This window comes from Rhineura floridana, chromosome 5 (assembly GCF_030035675.1).
Source record: "Rhineura floridana isolate rRhiFlo1 chromosome 5, rRhiFlo1.hap2, whole genome shotgun sequence".
NCBI lineage: Eukaryota > Metazoa > Chordata > Lepidosauria > Squamata > Rhineuridae > Rhineura > Rhineura floridana.
Genome location: NC_084484.1, coordinates 90606659 through 90622301, shown reverse-complemented (window position 1 = coordinate 90622301; position 15643 = coordinate 90606659). Strand labels below are relative to the sequence as shown.

The 15643-nt window shown below is 48.6% G+C and overlaps 1 protein-coding gene across 10 annotated transcripts in view; it reads left to right on the top strand.

Moving 5' to 3' along the window:
* Positions 1 to 10432: 10432 nt before the first annotated feature.
* Positions 10433 to 15643, top strand: part of BCOR (BCL6 corepressor) — an 89588-nt gene continuing 84377 nt past the window's right edge. For 6 of the 10 annotated variants that reach the window (XM_061627449.1, XM_061627444.1, XM_061627448.1 and 3 more), the window contains exon 1: positions 12206 to 12693. The gene's annotated coding sequence lies outside the window, so the exon portion shown is untranslated. Of the gene's footprint in view, positions 10452 to 12205; positions 12694 to 12939; positions 13011 to 13374; positions 13475 to 15643 lie in introns of those variants that run through there. The other 4 variants (XM_061627443.1, XM_061627439.1, XM_061627441.1 and 1 more) reach the window with 4 other exon arrangements.

Here is a 15643-nt window from a genome sequence, read left to right as displayed (position 1 = left end):
GCTTCCCCCAAAGAATCCTAGGAAGGGTAGTTTATAATTCTATGATTCTATAAGAATGCTGAGAGCTGTTGGGAGGTGCCCTATTCCCCCACAGAGCTATAATTTTCAGAGTGTTTTAACAGTCCCTCTTCTGAGAGAGCTCTGAAACTGTAGCTCTATGAGGGGAATCAGGCCTCCTAATGACTCTAAGCACCCTTCAGAAAATACCTTTCCTATGATTCTTTCAGGGAAGCCATGACTGTTTAAAGTGGAATAAATATATGGTGTGAATGTGGCCTTACTTGGAAGTTAGTTCCACTGAAGTCAGTGTAATGGGGGTGTTTGCAACATCAGTCTTATACACTAAGGCTGCAATTTAATGCATACTTATTTGGACTTAAGTCTCCTTTAATTTATAGAGACTGTCTTCAGAGTCAACATGTGTAGATCCAGGCTGCATGTCTCCTGAAAATTTAATTGACTTTTGCTTCCAAGTTATCATGTTCAGGGCCAGCCCTACTATTAGGCAGAGGGAGGCAGGTACCTGAAGCAATAGATGCTGGAGTGTGGACCAGATATTGGGGGCAGAGCTCTCTGTGATGCAAGACTTGCCCTGTTCCTCTTAAAGTAGCCTGCTGCCTTCAGATGTGACTGAGGACGGTGTTCGTTCCCAGTGTTTTGAAGTATGATCCAACTGCTGGTTTGGCTGACTTCTATATATGGAGTGGGGAGGGGTGTCATCTTGTCCTTTGCCTTGGACATCCAAATGCCTTGGGCTCAGCCCATAGCTGGGGAGGTTAGGGGGGCCTCCCCCCATTTTTCTACCCTACAAACTTTTTACAAAAAAAATAAATTTATTACAGAAAAAAATACGGACCTCCCCTACTTTTTTAGTTCCCACCCCTAAATGTTTAGGCTGGTTACAGCCCTGCTTGGGCTAGCTCTGATCATGTTTATGAGTACATCTTTATCTAACAGGCAAGAGAGTTCTATTTGGTCTCATTTACATCGACAGAAACTATTTTGATTTTAGGATCAGAATTCCAGAGTTTGACATATCATAGCCTGTTACCCCTCTTTGGAGTGAGTAACAAATGTCCAATTGATTTCAACATCTTCAGGATCTACTGGGCCTGCACAATTATTTACTATAACTTTGTTCCTCCAGATTCTGGTCTGGAGTAAGTACTGTCCTGGGTCCTTCTTCTTTAATGGCAGTGGTAAGAAAAAATGTGGAAATCAGTTTGAATATATGAAATTTAGAAAATCTGTATTACTCTGATACATGTGGCACTACTTTCAAAACACCATTTCCATCACATATTTAAGTGGGCCCTTACAACAGCCCTGTCCCTGAGATGAAGCTTTGCGGCAGTAAAAATGCTGCGGTAAAAATGAGTTGCTAAAAACATTGGAGTAATGGCTCTGTGAGTTCCGAAGGCTAATTCTGTACATCACTGCCTCTATTGAAAAGCTCAATCTTCAGGGGATCAGAAAACAAAGGAAGGTTTCCGATATTGTGCTAGACTACTGGTTCATCTAGTTCAGCCTTTCCCAACTTTTTTGTTCCCTGTTGTTGCTGGACTAAAATTCCCATCATTTCTGACCATTGGCCATGCTGGCTGGGGCTGATGGGAGTCAGCAATAGCCGGGGAACCAAAGGATGATCTAGTTTAGTACTGCCCACACTATCTGGCAATGGTTCTCCAGGATTTCAGATGTGTCTTTTCCCAGTGCTATCTGGAAATGCCAGGGATTGAACCAGGGACCTTCTGCATGCAAAGCAGATGTCCTACCACTAAGCTACAGCCCTTCCCATATGTTTGATCTGTGTTCATGGTTTCACACTGAAAAGTCATTCACTTGGTCCTGGAATGATGACTTCTTGCAACCAGTGATACCCATGCATGTGTGACTGTAGGTCAATGTGAATGTTGCCCTCCATGCACCCCATTACACAACTAGTTTATTTAGGTTGTGCTTTCTAAAATATGGAGTATTGTGTACCTACAGCCATTTTTAAAGCAAGTGGTGCATGTATATGGTTGTATCCTGGTCCACACACACAATTACAATCACTAGTCTGTAGCATTGGAAATGAAGGGGCTTTACATCAAAGTAATATATCTAGATTCACTGTGCAAGTTAGTCAGGAGGCCTGCAGATGACTTCCAGGTTTGGCTGTTCATGTGTTTGCCTGATGCTGCTATGGTCGTTTATCCTTCTGCTCAAGGTTTTAGGGAACCATGGTCTCAGAGATCATTGTGATTTGTTCTTCTGATGTTCTGATGGTGCTGGCCATAAACTGTGACATTTGGAAAGGAAGCAGCCCTTGCCTTACCTCAAAACTCCAGATTAGGAGCAGGGAGAACATACTAACCCCTGAGTGCTTTAGGAACATGTTACCTTTATCAAAGCAGTTGCGGCCTTGGTTGTGCTAAATGGTTCCCACATGTTGACACTCCCAGGTGCCCTTGCTGACAAAGAATTACCTGCACAGTATCAACAAAGTGATCAAACTACCAGCCCCTTCCCCCCCCTTGCTTTCTTCATATCAACTCTGGAAGCTTGACTAATATGTCTGTGTTTCGGAGATCCAGAGCCAGGATTAACAAATCCTTGTAATTTCATTACTCTCTAACGTGAGCAATTAGGGCCTGCAATAGACCGGGCAGAGAGGAAATTGGTATCCTTTGGCTTGGCTAGGATTAATTCAAGCAGAAGGAGTTTGACATTTTAGATCACATTTCTTGTGGAGAAAATAAGGGTATATGTAAGCAGATGTCTTCCCATTTTTAACCCATGTGTTTGATTCATAGTCATTCACAACCCAGTGAAGAGGGATGCAACAGAGATTGTACCCATGTGGATCAATTTAATTTCCATAAGATTCCTAATTAACCTATCTGTGCATTGGGCTACCTGTTTTGGGATTGGCAGGGAGCAAAAATTGTATTCTCATAAACAAATATTTTGTGGCTTTGGGCTTTTTAAAAAAGTCATTCACAAAACTAATCAGTGGCTACCTAAACTGTCTCTTCCTCGTACTAGGCCTGTAAGGTTTTAGCTAAAATGTCCATGATTTATATCTAGAAATAATGGCATTCACACATTTCTCCACTTCACACATTTTCTCCAACACTGCTCTAACAATACACGTTGTCATTTCCTTCATGCTCAGGCAGGCCAGAAAATTTGCTGTTGCTTTGTGAGCTCCTTACCCTGCATGGAAAATCCAGCTTAGCCACAAGGACTATTCAGCACTGCACTCTCTCAAGCTGGTGTTTCAGCCTGCTCCTTGCTGCTGCCTTTCGTTTTCAACAAGGAGGAGCCCACAGTGGCCTCCAGACTACCACCATGGTGGCTCCAGAGAACCAGCTGCGCATGAGGGCAGCCCAGGAAAGAAATGGTTTCCTCTTTCTCTCCCCCACTCCTTTTCAAGCAGAAGGTGGCAGAGAATGATTCATCGCCTGCATCCAATAATTAAAACAAAAGCTGGTATCGGCAGAAAGAAACCCTCTCTGGAAACTCACAGCATTTTCCCTTCCTGGGAGTGAGAATGCAATTCAGTAAAGGGATCTTAATGGCTGTTTTCCAGACCTAGGTTTCACAATGAGGTGATAAACCACCTGTGCTGGCCTGTTATCACCTCAGACTGCAGATAGTGGTGGAATGCTCCTACAGAAACAAACATGTATCCAGAAGGCTAGCATGTCATGAAGAAAGGTTCTAGCCTAGCTTTTTATCTGACATGCTAGTTTTCTAGGTGCACACAATATGTTTGTTTGGAGGAGCATTTTGTATAGAGGAGGACACACACACACAAGTACATACTTCCATGTGAAGTGCTACAGCCCAGAAACACATTTAAACATCACTGTGAGAACTAGGCTCTGGTCCTGCAGGGAGGGGGCAGTCTACTGCATTGTTGCAAGCTTGGCTATGGCTCCCAGATTAGCCTGCCCTCATTTCTAAAGGTATTTATGACTGAAGGTGCCTGTACTCAAGTCTGTGCTTGAAGAAGGGACTAGTTATGGTCACTTTTGAACAGTGAAGAGAAGTCACTTGCACAAGTTCAATGTCACCCCATAAGTTCTCACAGTGCAGGGCTGCAGCAGACACTGAACAGGGTACAAGAGAATGCTGGTTCAAAGTGGAAATAAAATTCTGGAAACACTCCTGGGCACTTATTGTCAGAAGTGTCTCCTGGAACCCTTGACAACTTATTTCCCAGCTCAACATGCATAGCATTGGTCTGAAATTCCAGCTGGTCTGAGAAGTTACTTCCAAATAAGACTGTTAGAATTGATCTGCAGCCTAAAGTTGGAAAGGGATTTCAGCTAAACATTGCAAGGCACAGGATAGTTGAAATGAAGATCAAAGCTACAGTCCTATTCACCAGAGCAGGAGAAATTGTGACGCTCCAGATCTTGTTGGACTTTGGCCCCCATCAGCTCTAGCCAGGCTGGTCAATGATCAGGAATGATAGGAGCTGTAGTTCAAGAGCATATAAGAACATAAGAAGAGCCTCCTGGATCAGGCCAGTGGCCCATTTAGTCCAGCATCCTGTTCTCACAGTGGCCAACCAGGTGCCTGGGGGAAGCATGCAAGCAGGACCTGAGTGCAAGAACACTCTCCCCTCCTGAGGTTTCCGGCAACTGGTTTTCAGAAGCATGATAGGCCACACATTCCAAAGCCCTTCTATGCACACTTGCCCGAGAGTAAGATCCGCTGAAATTATTGGACTTACTTTTGAATAGGTATACATGAGATCTATACTAAAAAACTAAGACAATCTCTGCTGGATCAGGCCAAAGGCCCATTGAATAAAGCATCGTGTCCTCATAATGGCAGCAGTGGGGGAACATGTGATCTTCCAGATGTTGTTGGATGACAATTCCTGCCATCCCTGATCATTGGTCATGCTGGCTGGGGCTGATGGAGTTCAACAATATTTGGAGGCTCACAGATTAGCCACCCCTATTCTATGATATCTCGATTTGTTGCTGTTTTTAAGTAGGGGGAATATTGTTCATTTCTTTCTGCAGTTACTGAGCCTTGCACTGAGCGGCGGAGAGCCAAAGGTCGGGAAGTGTGAGGAGACTATCATTTTGCCCTCTCCGTATTTATCGTCTCCTGTCCACTCCCCAGTTCTCCTCCCCTGAATGGCCCTGCACCGCAGCTGCATCTTCCTGCGAGGAGAACTGGGTAGGGTTGGAGTCAGTAGTCCTTTCAGAGCCTGTCACCAGCGCTCCGTGATTGGCTGTCAGAGTAGCACATGGCTTGTCCTATACCACCACCACCCAGGCACGTCACTGGCTTCGCTTTTCCAGCTGCACCACAGAAGTGACAGACAGGCTGAGGCTGAGGCTGAGGTGTGTGCTCTCTACAAAACAGCTGCTCTTGGCAAGTCCCCTTGGAAACAACCCCAAGATTTCCAGCCCCAGTATACAAACAGGCAAAATGGCCAAGGGAGTCAACAGCCACAAGTGGCTGCCACTCATTCCACAATGCTCTGTGGTCTGTATGGTGATGATAGTGTTTTTAAAGCGGTCTTAAATAAAATCTCATTCCTCAAGGAAGGTAGTCTAGCCTTTCCAGATAATAAAAGTGGTTACTGGGTCGGTCCTCAAGAGCAGGAAAGAGATGATCTCTGATAGTTCTTCAGAGAGACGCAGTAGTTTCTGCAATGCAAAGAAATCTTCCTACGGTAGAGCTGCATGAAGAAAACTTCTGTGTAATTGAAAGGCTCTATTCTTTAAATAAAAGATATATCTCGAAGTATCTACTACACCATCTTTGGGTAGAAGCCACCTTATCAGGGGGATGAGTAAGACTGAGCTGTTTGGGAGGGGCACTTCGCCCTTCTTGCTCTCCTGGCACAACTAATTTCCATTTCAAATAGGGCTAAAGAATAATAAAGGGGTGGCTTTACTCCACCTTTCCCAATACAGGTTTATAGCCAGAAACCCCTACATTGTGATTTAAAGCAAAGCAATATCCAAGGTTAATAAGCTTTAAGTCATTTTCTCCTATAGTTCTCACTATTGGCAGATGAAGTAGTAAACTTGCATCTGATTGGTCCCTCTTCACTCTGAATGTTTGGAACTCACCTGACTGAATGATCTTCCATTACAAATAAAATTAATCCAATACAGTGCAAGGAGATGGCAAGGAGAGAGGCTATATGTAGGCAGGATTTGGGCTGGTAGGGGAGGAAGCATTCCATCAAATAAGCCCCCAGGTACTGTCTGGAGTGATACAGTCAAGACAAAGGATTGCCATAGACCTCATCTGCTGTTTGTGAGAACTAGGCCTGGGAAGTGAGGGAAACAGGAATACACCCACACCCAGAACCTTTTGTTCATTAACGCCTCCACCCATAATGAGACTGCTTCTGTCTCCTGCAAAGAGAATGGCTACTCTCTCTCTCTAGGACACAAGAGTGGATTCTGGACAGCCTCACAACAGTTTATTGAGCAGGATCCACCTTTAGTGCAGAAAGCAAGCAACATGCCCCTAGATCTGTACACACACTGGCTTAGGTGGTGGTACAACAGTTGTTCCTCAGCCATCCTTGCAGAAAGACAAAAGGTCTTTTTTGCTCTTGTTCACTCCAACACAGTCTACCTGATTGTCAGTGCAGAACCAGAGTGGAGGTTAGCTTGAATGAATGAATCTGGATCTTGTTTAGGCCTCATCAAACAACAACAATAAAACCTACAAATTATATGTCCTTATAGGACTGGGATTATTTTTAATGCACACTAATATAGACAAGGCAGAACTTTATCTCTGACGTGCCTGTCCAATCATAGCTGTTGCTGCTTCTTTTTCTTTCTTTTTAATGTTTCAGGATAGAAATAAAGGCCTTGTGGGTTCTCTCTCAGTTGTGGGTGTACTGAGCATCTGTCACATGCCTGACAAAATCTGAAACATGTTCTTTCCTGTCTCATGAGTGCACTGGTGTTTTGTGTGTGCTAGGGCAAATGCCAGCTGATGTTTCACCTAGAACTGCAGCTAGTGAGAGTTTAAACATGGTTCTCCCCATGCCTAATTTTGTTTACTCAGAAGTAAGCCCCATACATTTCAGTGGAACTTACTTCCCAGTAAGTTTGTTTAGGATTGCAGCCCAAGTGTCTGTGACTTTCTGGAATGGAATACAATCCTTGTGAAAACTTGATGGCTGTAGCTGGGTGGACTGTTTTCAGAGGCGAGTGTTTGCAGTGCCAGAACTGAGATTTTTGACTGTGAGCACACATTTTGATCACTTTGGGCAGCAAAAAGCCACACATTGTTCCACTATCCAAGAGATCAGTATACACTGGCCCAGAAAATATATGGAATTTAGGTCCGCTTCCCCTGTGCTACCAGCCAGGTGTTTGTTTGTTTTTTTAAAAAAAGCAAATTTCAATGTCTTTTGTTTTCCTCATGGTTAAATCAGGTGCAAGAGTGGTCAGACCCTCTGTATAAGGCCAAGCCAAGGTGGCCTTGTTTTGTTATTCAGATTTCCATACTGCCATTAAACCAAGCTCCAAGGAAGCGACGGCAACGGCTTGATTTAAGGCACACTCAAGCAGGGCCATTCAGAGCTCAGGATAGCGTTGGGTTATTTATAGGCTTTTTCCTCGGCGCTGAGCGCCGTCGTAGCAGACCGCTAATGAATTTAATCCTGGCGACACCCTTAGGAAGGAGAAAAGGACTGAGTCACAGACCGAGGTTGATCAGGCCCAGGGCCTCCAGCACGGCGCGGCTTTCTTGATTGATTACGTGCCTTGCTACGAGACCAGCCTGCTTCTTTTCGAGGCAGGAGGCATTGCTGCCTGGAAAAGCGGCCAGCGGGGAGCCACGTGGAGTTCAGAAAATAAGGGCCGGTGCCGTGTGAATCCATTGTCGTGCCATCTAGGAAGAGGGAGGCAAAAGGCTGCAGCTACGAGATTCTCCATCGCCTTCCTCCCAGTTCCGTGGTGACTGGAGAAGCCTTCTGGCCCGTCCTTAAGAGCGGCGGTGCCTTCGGGAGGTTGTTAAACGCTCACCGTCCCTGCCATGGTTGTTTTTGGTGTGAATCTCCCACTCCGTCGCTTTTGATAAACACCGGCCGGAGCGCCTGTGTCTACGGCTCACTGGCTCCGCTGGCTCTCAAATCTTCTCCTCCCTGAGTGCAGCGCACAACGTCCTGACCTCCGGGTCAGCTCCCCGAGGAGGCGAGGGAGGAGGAGGAGAGAGAGGGGCCTGGCGATTTGCGGCTTCAGTTCCTTCGGCGAAGGCTTCCTTGATGATTCTGCTTAGCAAAACACAGTCGAGTTGAGGGAGGGGAGGGGAGGGGAAGGGAAGGGAGACTAAGCCACACACACACACACAATGCCTGGGGAACTCAGGAGACGGTGGATTTGCAATCTCTGGGAATCCTAACGAGGAAGGGGGGTGGGGGAAGGCACATACGGAGGACGCAATAAAATAAAATAAATATTCGAGTGTTCACTAAGACATTGCTAGGAAAGGCACTGCCCGAACGCATGCTTCGGGTCCTTGAGAGTTTAAACCCTTAGCCAAGTATACACAGCTCAGTTCGTCATAAACTGGTTAAACAATGGCGTTAATGGAACCAGACAGTCTTAAAATCCGAGTACTTCGACTCAGTCAACTGTACTGTAGACCGAGCTCACTATTTCCACGGGGTTTTAAAGGACGCATAGCTTCTTTTTATGAAGGCCCGATCATGCTCATTACACGACTACGGTTTTGTTTTTTTGCAACACACACTGTAGTGACACTATGAAACTGTGCCTCAGAAATTTGAAAGGGGACAATTCTGAATACAATTTTAAATACAGAATTAATTCACTTTTCTAGCAAACCCTTAAATTTGCTTGCTCAGACAAGCAAGTAAAAGTAAAAGCACCACATTTTAAGGAGGGCTTCCCTCTCCCCACCCTTTTCCTTTTGAATACAGGAGGGAAAAATATATCGCAGAGGCCTTTCACGCCACCCCCCCAGCTGAGTATCTGTACCTCATGTGTGCTCAGTCTAATAACTTTTAATGTCTAGCCCTAAAACGTCTTTATAAAAAAAAATAGCTTTACAACGTAATAGGCCAGGTGTCCTTGCGCTCGTTGCCGGAGATTGAAAAAACGTGTGGGATAGTTTTCCAATGCATAGTTTATAAACTGGGAATAATATATAGCCGACCCGCCCCAATATCGAATTTTGAACTCCCCTTCCAGGCATCTCTGAGGAAAGCCTTCCCAAAGCATTTCTAATGCACGCATTTCATTGGCAACTATCCCCCACCATCACCTTAAGAGTATTTACCCTCTAGCCTGGCAAATCGATGACTTTTTGTCATTACTATCAGATGGTTTTAAGAAGCTGAAAAGCTTGTGTGCCGAGTTTCGGGTTACAAACGGTAGATATCTTTCACTTCTGCTTTGAACGAGAAGAGGATGCTTTCCACCCCTCCCTCATTTTTCGTATAGATGCCAGCTAAAAATAAAATTCAACAAAATATCAGTTTCTGCCCAGAAATAGGTTTCAAAACAGTCACGAGATTATTCATGTAATAAGAATTTGGGATTAGGTTTCCAACTCCTTATAGCAGAATCTACTTTCTGAATCTCCTGCTTTCCATTAAACGCAAGCGATTCGCATAATTAAAGTAGGAAACTTGTTCTCGCATACTGAGCAAGCAACTTTTTAATCAAGGAAAATGTTGCTAGGGACCGGGCTTAGCATTTTCCCTTCTCTCCCACAGATTCCTGGACTTCACGATGAAAAACAGGCTGACGATAGGTTTGCTGGAGTTCCTCTACGTTGAAATAGCTAATCACGCGGGATCTCCCAGTTCACTGCATACTTACCTAGGTATAAACACGCACATAGAAGTGTTTTAAGGACACTGGAGCGAAAATTAAAAGCGAGGGCTTGATATAATCACCGCTGTAGTCAGTGATAATAAAATCCCATTCATTTCCACTGTGCTGGTTTATGCTCCCCTCCCCCACTTCCTTCTTTTGTAGCCAAAACCTAGACACGCTTAATCGGAATCAGATACATACACTGGCAGGCACGTTTAGGATTGCAGCCTTGTGGGATAACCACTGGAAGCTGCTAGTGTGAGTAAAGGAAGTAGGGATCGGAGACTCACTGCGCAATCCTGTGTATGCTTCCACAGAAGCAAGTCCCACTGTGTTTAGCGAGGAAATGTGAATAGGATTGCAGCCGTATTCAACGATCCCTCATGCTACATCCGTGTTACTGAATGGACAAGGGCGCGCGCGCACGCTCACACACTACTTCCCGAAGTATAGGGTTAATTCTGTAGCCTGCGTCTTGCTGTTAATTCCAGCAATCGCTAGGAAAGCAATAAAGAATCACGCGCTGTGCGAGGCAGAACCGAACAAGCAAGTACCAGTCAAGATGGGCGTCCTGAACGCGACATTTACTAGCTGACCTGCCGAGTCAGCGCTACCAAAGTAAGTAGATATGCAAGATAACGACCATCCCAGCGAGTGAGAGAGATCAAAAGGCAGAGAGAAATCTCCAGCCAGTACTAGAATTAGAGTGAGAGGAATGCCCCCCCAGCTGTTCAGACGCCGTACAAAAACGCGTTTTAGAGGTGGCAACCACACACTACTTTATAGAAATCAAGGGAAGGGAAACACTTTTGGCACTCCGGAAAGTAGCTGTCGAGAAGCGAATGTTTTCCACCACAACAGAAAGGCTTGGGGCGAAGGGGAAAGAAGCAAAACCTCACAGTGGAACCAAAATAGCGACGACTAGGACAACGAAGAATGTGAATGAAGAGCTGTGGGTGCACGGGTGATAAAAAAGGGGGGGGAGAACGACGGTTTGTGCGCTTCTGGAAAAGAGAGATAAAGGAAAATTGCTCGTTTGGAGGGAGACTTTAAATACAGGTTGGGATGAAGGCGGGATACCACACAATTATCTAAAAAAGAAAAGAGAGGGCTAGAGAGGCATTTCCCCCAGGGAAGAGTGGTGGTCAGATAAGACGGGAAAGTGTGTGTGTGGGGGGTGAATGAAGAAGACATTCCTCTTTGGGCATGTTGCACGTGACAATGGAACTCACGGGGTGGCGAGAAGGGGGAGGGGAACAAAGAAACTGTCCTTTTGGGATTTTAGGAAAACACAAATAGAGGCAGATGAATGTGGGGGAAGGAGAGAAACTGTTATGGATTCCTCAGCTGGGATGTGTCTGTGTGTGTGTGTGTGTGCGCGCGCTTTGGTGGTGGGAACATGAAGCAACGTTGTCATCCTTCTGCCTTATACAAGGTTATGAGGATGCCGTTTACGATGTGGAGGGCTTCTTTTTCTCTCCCCGCCTCCCACATTGAAAAGGTTCCCAATAAGGGCTAATGAGAGGAAAAGGGGTTGCGAATAACACACCGAAAGGCGCTTTTGCGAGAAGAAAAAGAGCTAGGTGGGGGAGGGGAAGAGGTAAACAAATCCTGAGGTGAAGAAGAGCCCGCCTGGCCGGAGGTGAAGGCAGAGTAGGGGAGGAGAGGAGACGAGCGGGGGGAGGGAGCGCGAACCCTTCCGCTGTGGGCAAAACGGAGAGGAAGCCAGGGTGGCTGCCGGACGGGCGGGCTGGCGACCGGGGCGGTCTCGCGCCAGTGTCTGGCTGCGCCGGCTGCTGAGGTTTTGACAGCTTGGCGAAGCGAAGGGAGAGGAGCTTTATGGTAATTGCGGCTCTCCACTGGCCTTCTGGGTAGCGAGCTGAGCTGAGAGACTGGAAAGGGGCGGGAGACTTTCCTTTTTCTACCTCGCCTGGTCAAAAGAAGAGCGGAGTCTCCTCAGGACGCCCTCAGGCAGGGCAAGGCAAGGCAAAGCAAGGCAAAGCAATCAGAGCGAGTGGAGTGTAGAGGAGAGGAGAGGAGAGGGGGGAGGAGTGGGTGAGTGTTTGGACGAGCTCTGTCAGCCAGGAGAGAGAAAGAGAAGCAAGGAAACAGAAGAGGGGAGGAGTGGAGGGGGAATCAATTAAGGAGAAGAGCCTTAGAGGGAAAAGAAAAAAGAAAAGAAAGGCAGGCAGGGAGAGTGAGGGAAAAGAGAAGAGTCGCTGTTTGGGAGAGCGCAGTGGAGGCGGCTTGCTGCCGCTGCCTCTACTGGCGGCGGCTCCCTGAGTGCTGAGCCCGCCAGGGGGGGAGGGGAAAGAGAAGAGGGCGGGGAAGAGGAGGAGGAGGAGGAGGCGGGGGGCAGCGCGCAGCAGACGGAGCCCGGTCTCCCAGTGGCAAGGTGAGGAAGAGCGGCTTTCCCGGCGGATTAAATCCCCAGAGCCAGCGCAGCCACACACACGCACTCTCGCCACCGCCGCCAGGACGCGGGGCTCTCGGAAAGGAAGAAAGAGCATGTAGGCGCCGCTGGCAGGAGCCGTCGAACCCAGCCCAGAGCAGCCGCAGCAGCAACATGGCGCTGCTAGAGCGGAGCCGTCGGGTAGCCCGAGGTAGCCTGGTGGCGGGGTGTTGACCCCATCGAGGGGAGCCGCGGCGCGAGGTCTACCCCTCCACCCGCGCAGCCCCACCTGCCCCCTTCTAGTTGCCGGTGGCCAGATCGTCCGACGTGGGGGCATCCCGGGTCTCTGGGCTCGGAGACTGGCAAACTTTTCTTGCCCACCCAGACTGAGGCGACTTGCTTGAAAGGGGACTCTCTAAAGAAACGCCGGACCGACTCTGCGGCGGTATCTCGAGGGCTGAGATTAAGGTCAGTGCCCTTTCCTTTCAACTGCGTTCTCTCTCTCTCCTCGGAAACGAGGAGGGGGGAAAGCTCCGAAAGGGACACCGAACACGCATTGTACGTCTTTACACTTCGTGGTGCGGGGACCTAGACCAGGCGCTCTTTTCCTCCCCGCCAGACTGAGCTGGGGTGCCCTGTGTGGGCGTAGGAGAGACGGATAGCGAGGGAGCCAGGGCGCGTTGGTCCCAGCCTGCCTCTCTTCGGCTGGGATCGTCGCCAGAATGTCTTTCAACCTGAAACGATCCGGGCTCCGAGGAGGAGGGCGGCATGGAGGCGAGGGTGAGGTTAGCGAACACGGCGGTCACCGCCTGGATGTGCCTTGGTCGCGAGAGGCAGGCGGGAGGGAGGGCTGGAGGGGGCTTCTAGGGGCGGGTGTGTCGCGCGGGCTTGCTGAAGTTTGGAGGCAGTTGGATTGCGAAGAGCGGTGGGGAGGGAGCGGGCGGCGGCGGTGAGAGAGAGGAGGAAAGGGGAAGCTGCCGGTCGCGCTCTGTCTGCTCCAGCAGGAAGGGGGGAGGGAGGAGAAGAGAACAGAGTTCCCGGCGTCTCTTTTATCTTTCTGATTTGGACAGGGCTATAAACGCCCCACCTCTGGCAGCCGCCACTTCTGGGCTCCCAGGGGGGAAGGGAGAGGGGGTGGAGGGGAAGACGTGTTGCTGAAAAGCTTCTTGGCTCGCCCTTTTGGCCTACCAGCAGCAGAATTAAAGCATGAGTACCCAGAAAAGAGAAAACAGACAGCAAGGTGATAAAGGTAAAAAAGGCTTTCGGAGCTGTGTGTGTGTTTGTTTGGAGGTGTGCGTATTTGTTGTTGTTTTTTAAATGCTCTTTGAAAGAGACTGCGGAGGCGGCGGGAGGGTTTCTTCCTGGCTGCTTTTGAGACCAGTGGGGGATCACAGTGGGGGTGGGTGGGTGGGTTGGGGGGGAGGAGAGGCGACGTTCTAGAGCTGGTGGTTCCAGTTCAAATACTTTGTGTTGCGGGGGTTTTTTTCCAGCGTTGCAGTTAGGCATCCCAGGCCTCCTTTGCACCTTCCTTGTGGCTCCGGGGAGGTTAAGAACTGGCCTCCCAAGACCGGATGGCGGAGGAACAGGCGACAAGGCTGTTTGCTTAAAAGCCTCGCCAACTGGGGGGTTGCTGGCGCGCGGTATCTGAGGCACGTAGCTTGTTTGTTCCTAGCGAAGCGAGTCCGGGGGCGATCTTTCGTTTGCGAAGCCTTCGCCTTCCGTCTCTGGCTTACCGGTTGTATCTCAGGTTCAGATAAGCAAGGTATGTGGGTGGAGGAAAGGGGGGGAGAGATAGGAGAGGAGGGGAGAGTAAATAGGAAAACTCCGGGACCCTAGTATAAAACTGTGCCAAATACGTGCTTGTGTTTTAATAGCAAACGCCTCGGAGCTTGTTTCCGCATTACATTCCTCTAACAACTCCTTGCCTTTCCATCAGCTCCGTGCAAGCCCGCAGCTTTGCGTTTGCCTTTCTTTGAAAAGGTCGCCCGACAAAAGGGCGTCTGCGCAACTTCTGGTCGCGGAGGCTGGATCTTTCAAGCTTTTCTAAACTTTTCCATGATCTCGGCTCCCCGTGAAAGAGGCCTTGGCCAAAGGGCTCCCTAGACGGGCCCCACCAAGGCTATCTGCCTACAGAGATGAGTGAGACTTCTTCCCTCCCCTCATTAGGTGGAGTGGAGCGAAGTGCCCTTGCGAGAATCTTCCTGGGACCTTGGAGACCCTGCCCGGCGGCCAGACTAAGTTGTCCTCTCCCCCCCCCAATCTACATTCAACATTGCCAAAGTGGATCGCCTCTCCCTCCTCCGCTCCCCCCCACACCGCCTCCTACATTTGCATGCCGCTAATTGTGGGAGTCCCGCTTCTGCCTGCTGCTGCTTCCAGTTCTGCTCTCTCGCACACAGTTCCGTTTCCGAGATATTGGCGCTGGCAGACTTTACTGCGGGATGCGGCGCCCTGACGAGAGGGCCCGACGGTTATAAACCTCCAGCCGCTTGCTTCATAATCGCTTAACTGAGGCTAGTGGGACTGCTCTGGAGTAAAGCAGGCTAGATGGACTGTGATCAATTCAGGCTTTGTTCCCACTCCCCTTTACAAGCCTTGTGAGGTGTCGTGTAGGTGTTTTAAGTGGAAGCTGGTGGGTTTTGTCTTTTGGCGAACAAGACCATCTTAACTGCTTTTAGGAGGATTCTAAAAAGGGACTTAAATATTTTCTCCCTCCTCCTTGGATTGTTGGATTTTCAGGTTAGCGGCAGAAGAGCCCTTTGAATTGGGAACGGGAGTTAATTAGGAAGTATCGTCTGGATCAATGAGTCGCACATCCCATTAGCTGTTTCCCAGCTCTTTGCGGAATTGGCCTTCCATCGCTGAAACCGGAAACTAGTTCGCTTCCAGCTAGGGTCAGAAAGAGTCAAAGAGTTGTTGGCCCAGGGAGAGTGGATCTATGGAACCAGCTCTGCTGAAGCAACGGTTACGTTCTCCAGTGGCTGGAAGGCCTGGAACTCACCTCGTTCCCTCCTTTCCCATATTTTCTCCGTGGGAGTCCAGGCCCTTCGCCCGGGACAACTGTGAAAAATGCGACATGGGGCGCGTCTTTAACGTGTGCTTAAAACTGGGGTATTTTGTCAGCCACGGAGGTGGGCTGTTTCGGGGGTCTCTGTATATCCACCGGCGGCTAGTGCCGCGAACAGAGATTCTTTCTTCCCCTCCGCATCTCGAAGGTGAGATGAGGGGGGAAGAAAAGAAAGCTTCCTCCCCATCTTGTATTCTTTCGCCCTCCTAAGATAGATCGGTCTAGACAGTCGTTCAAGCTCCCTGCGAGCTAAAAAAGCGGAGCCTGAAAGGGAGAGTGGGGGAGTCGCTGAGGAAAAGGTCACCGCGAGATTCGGTGCCTATGGATTTGTGGGTGTGTTAACCCTTCGGG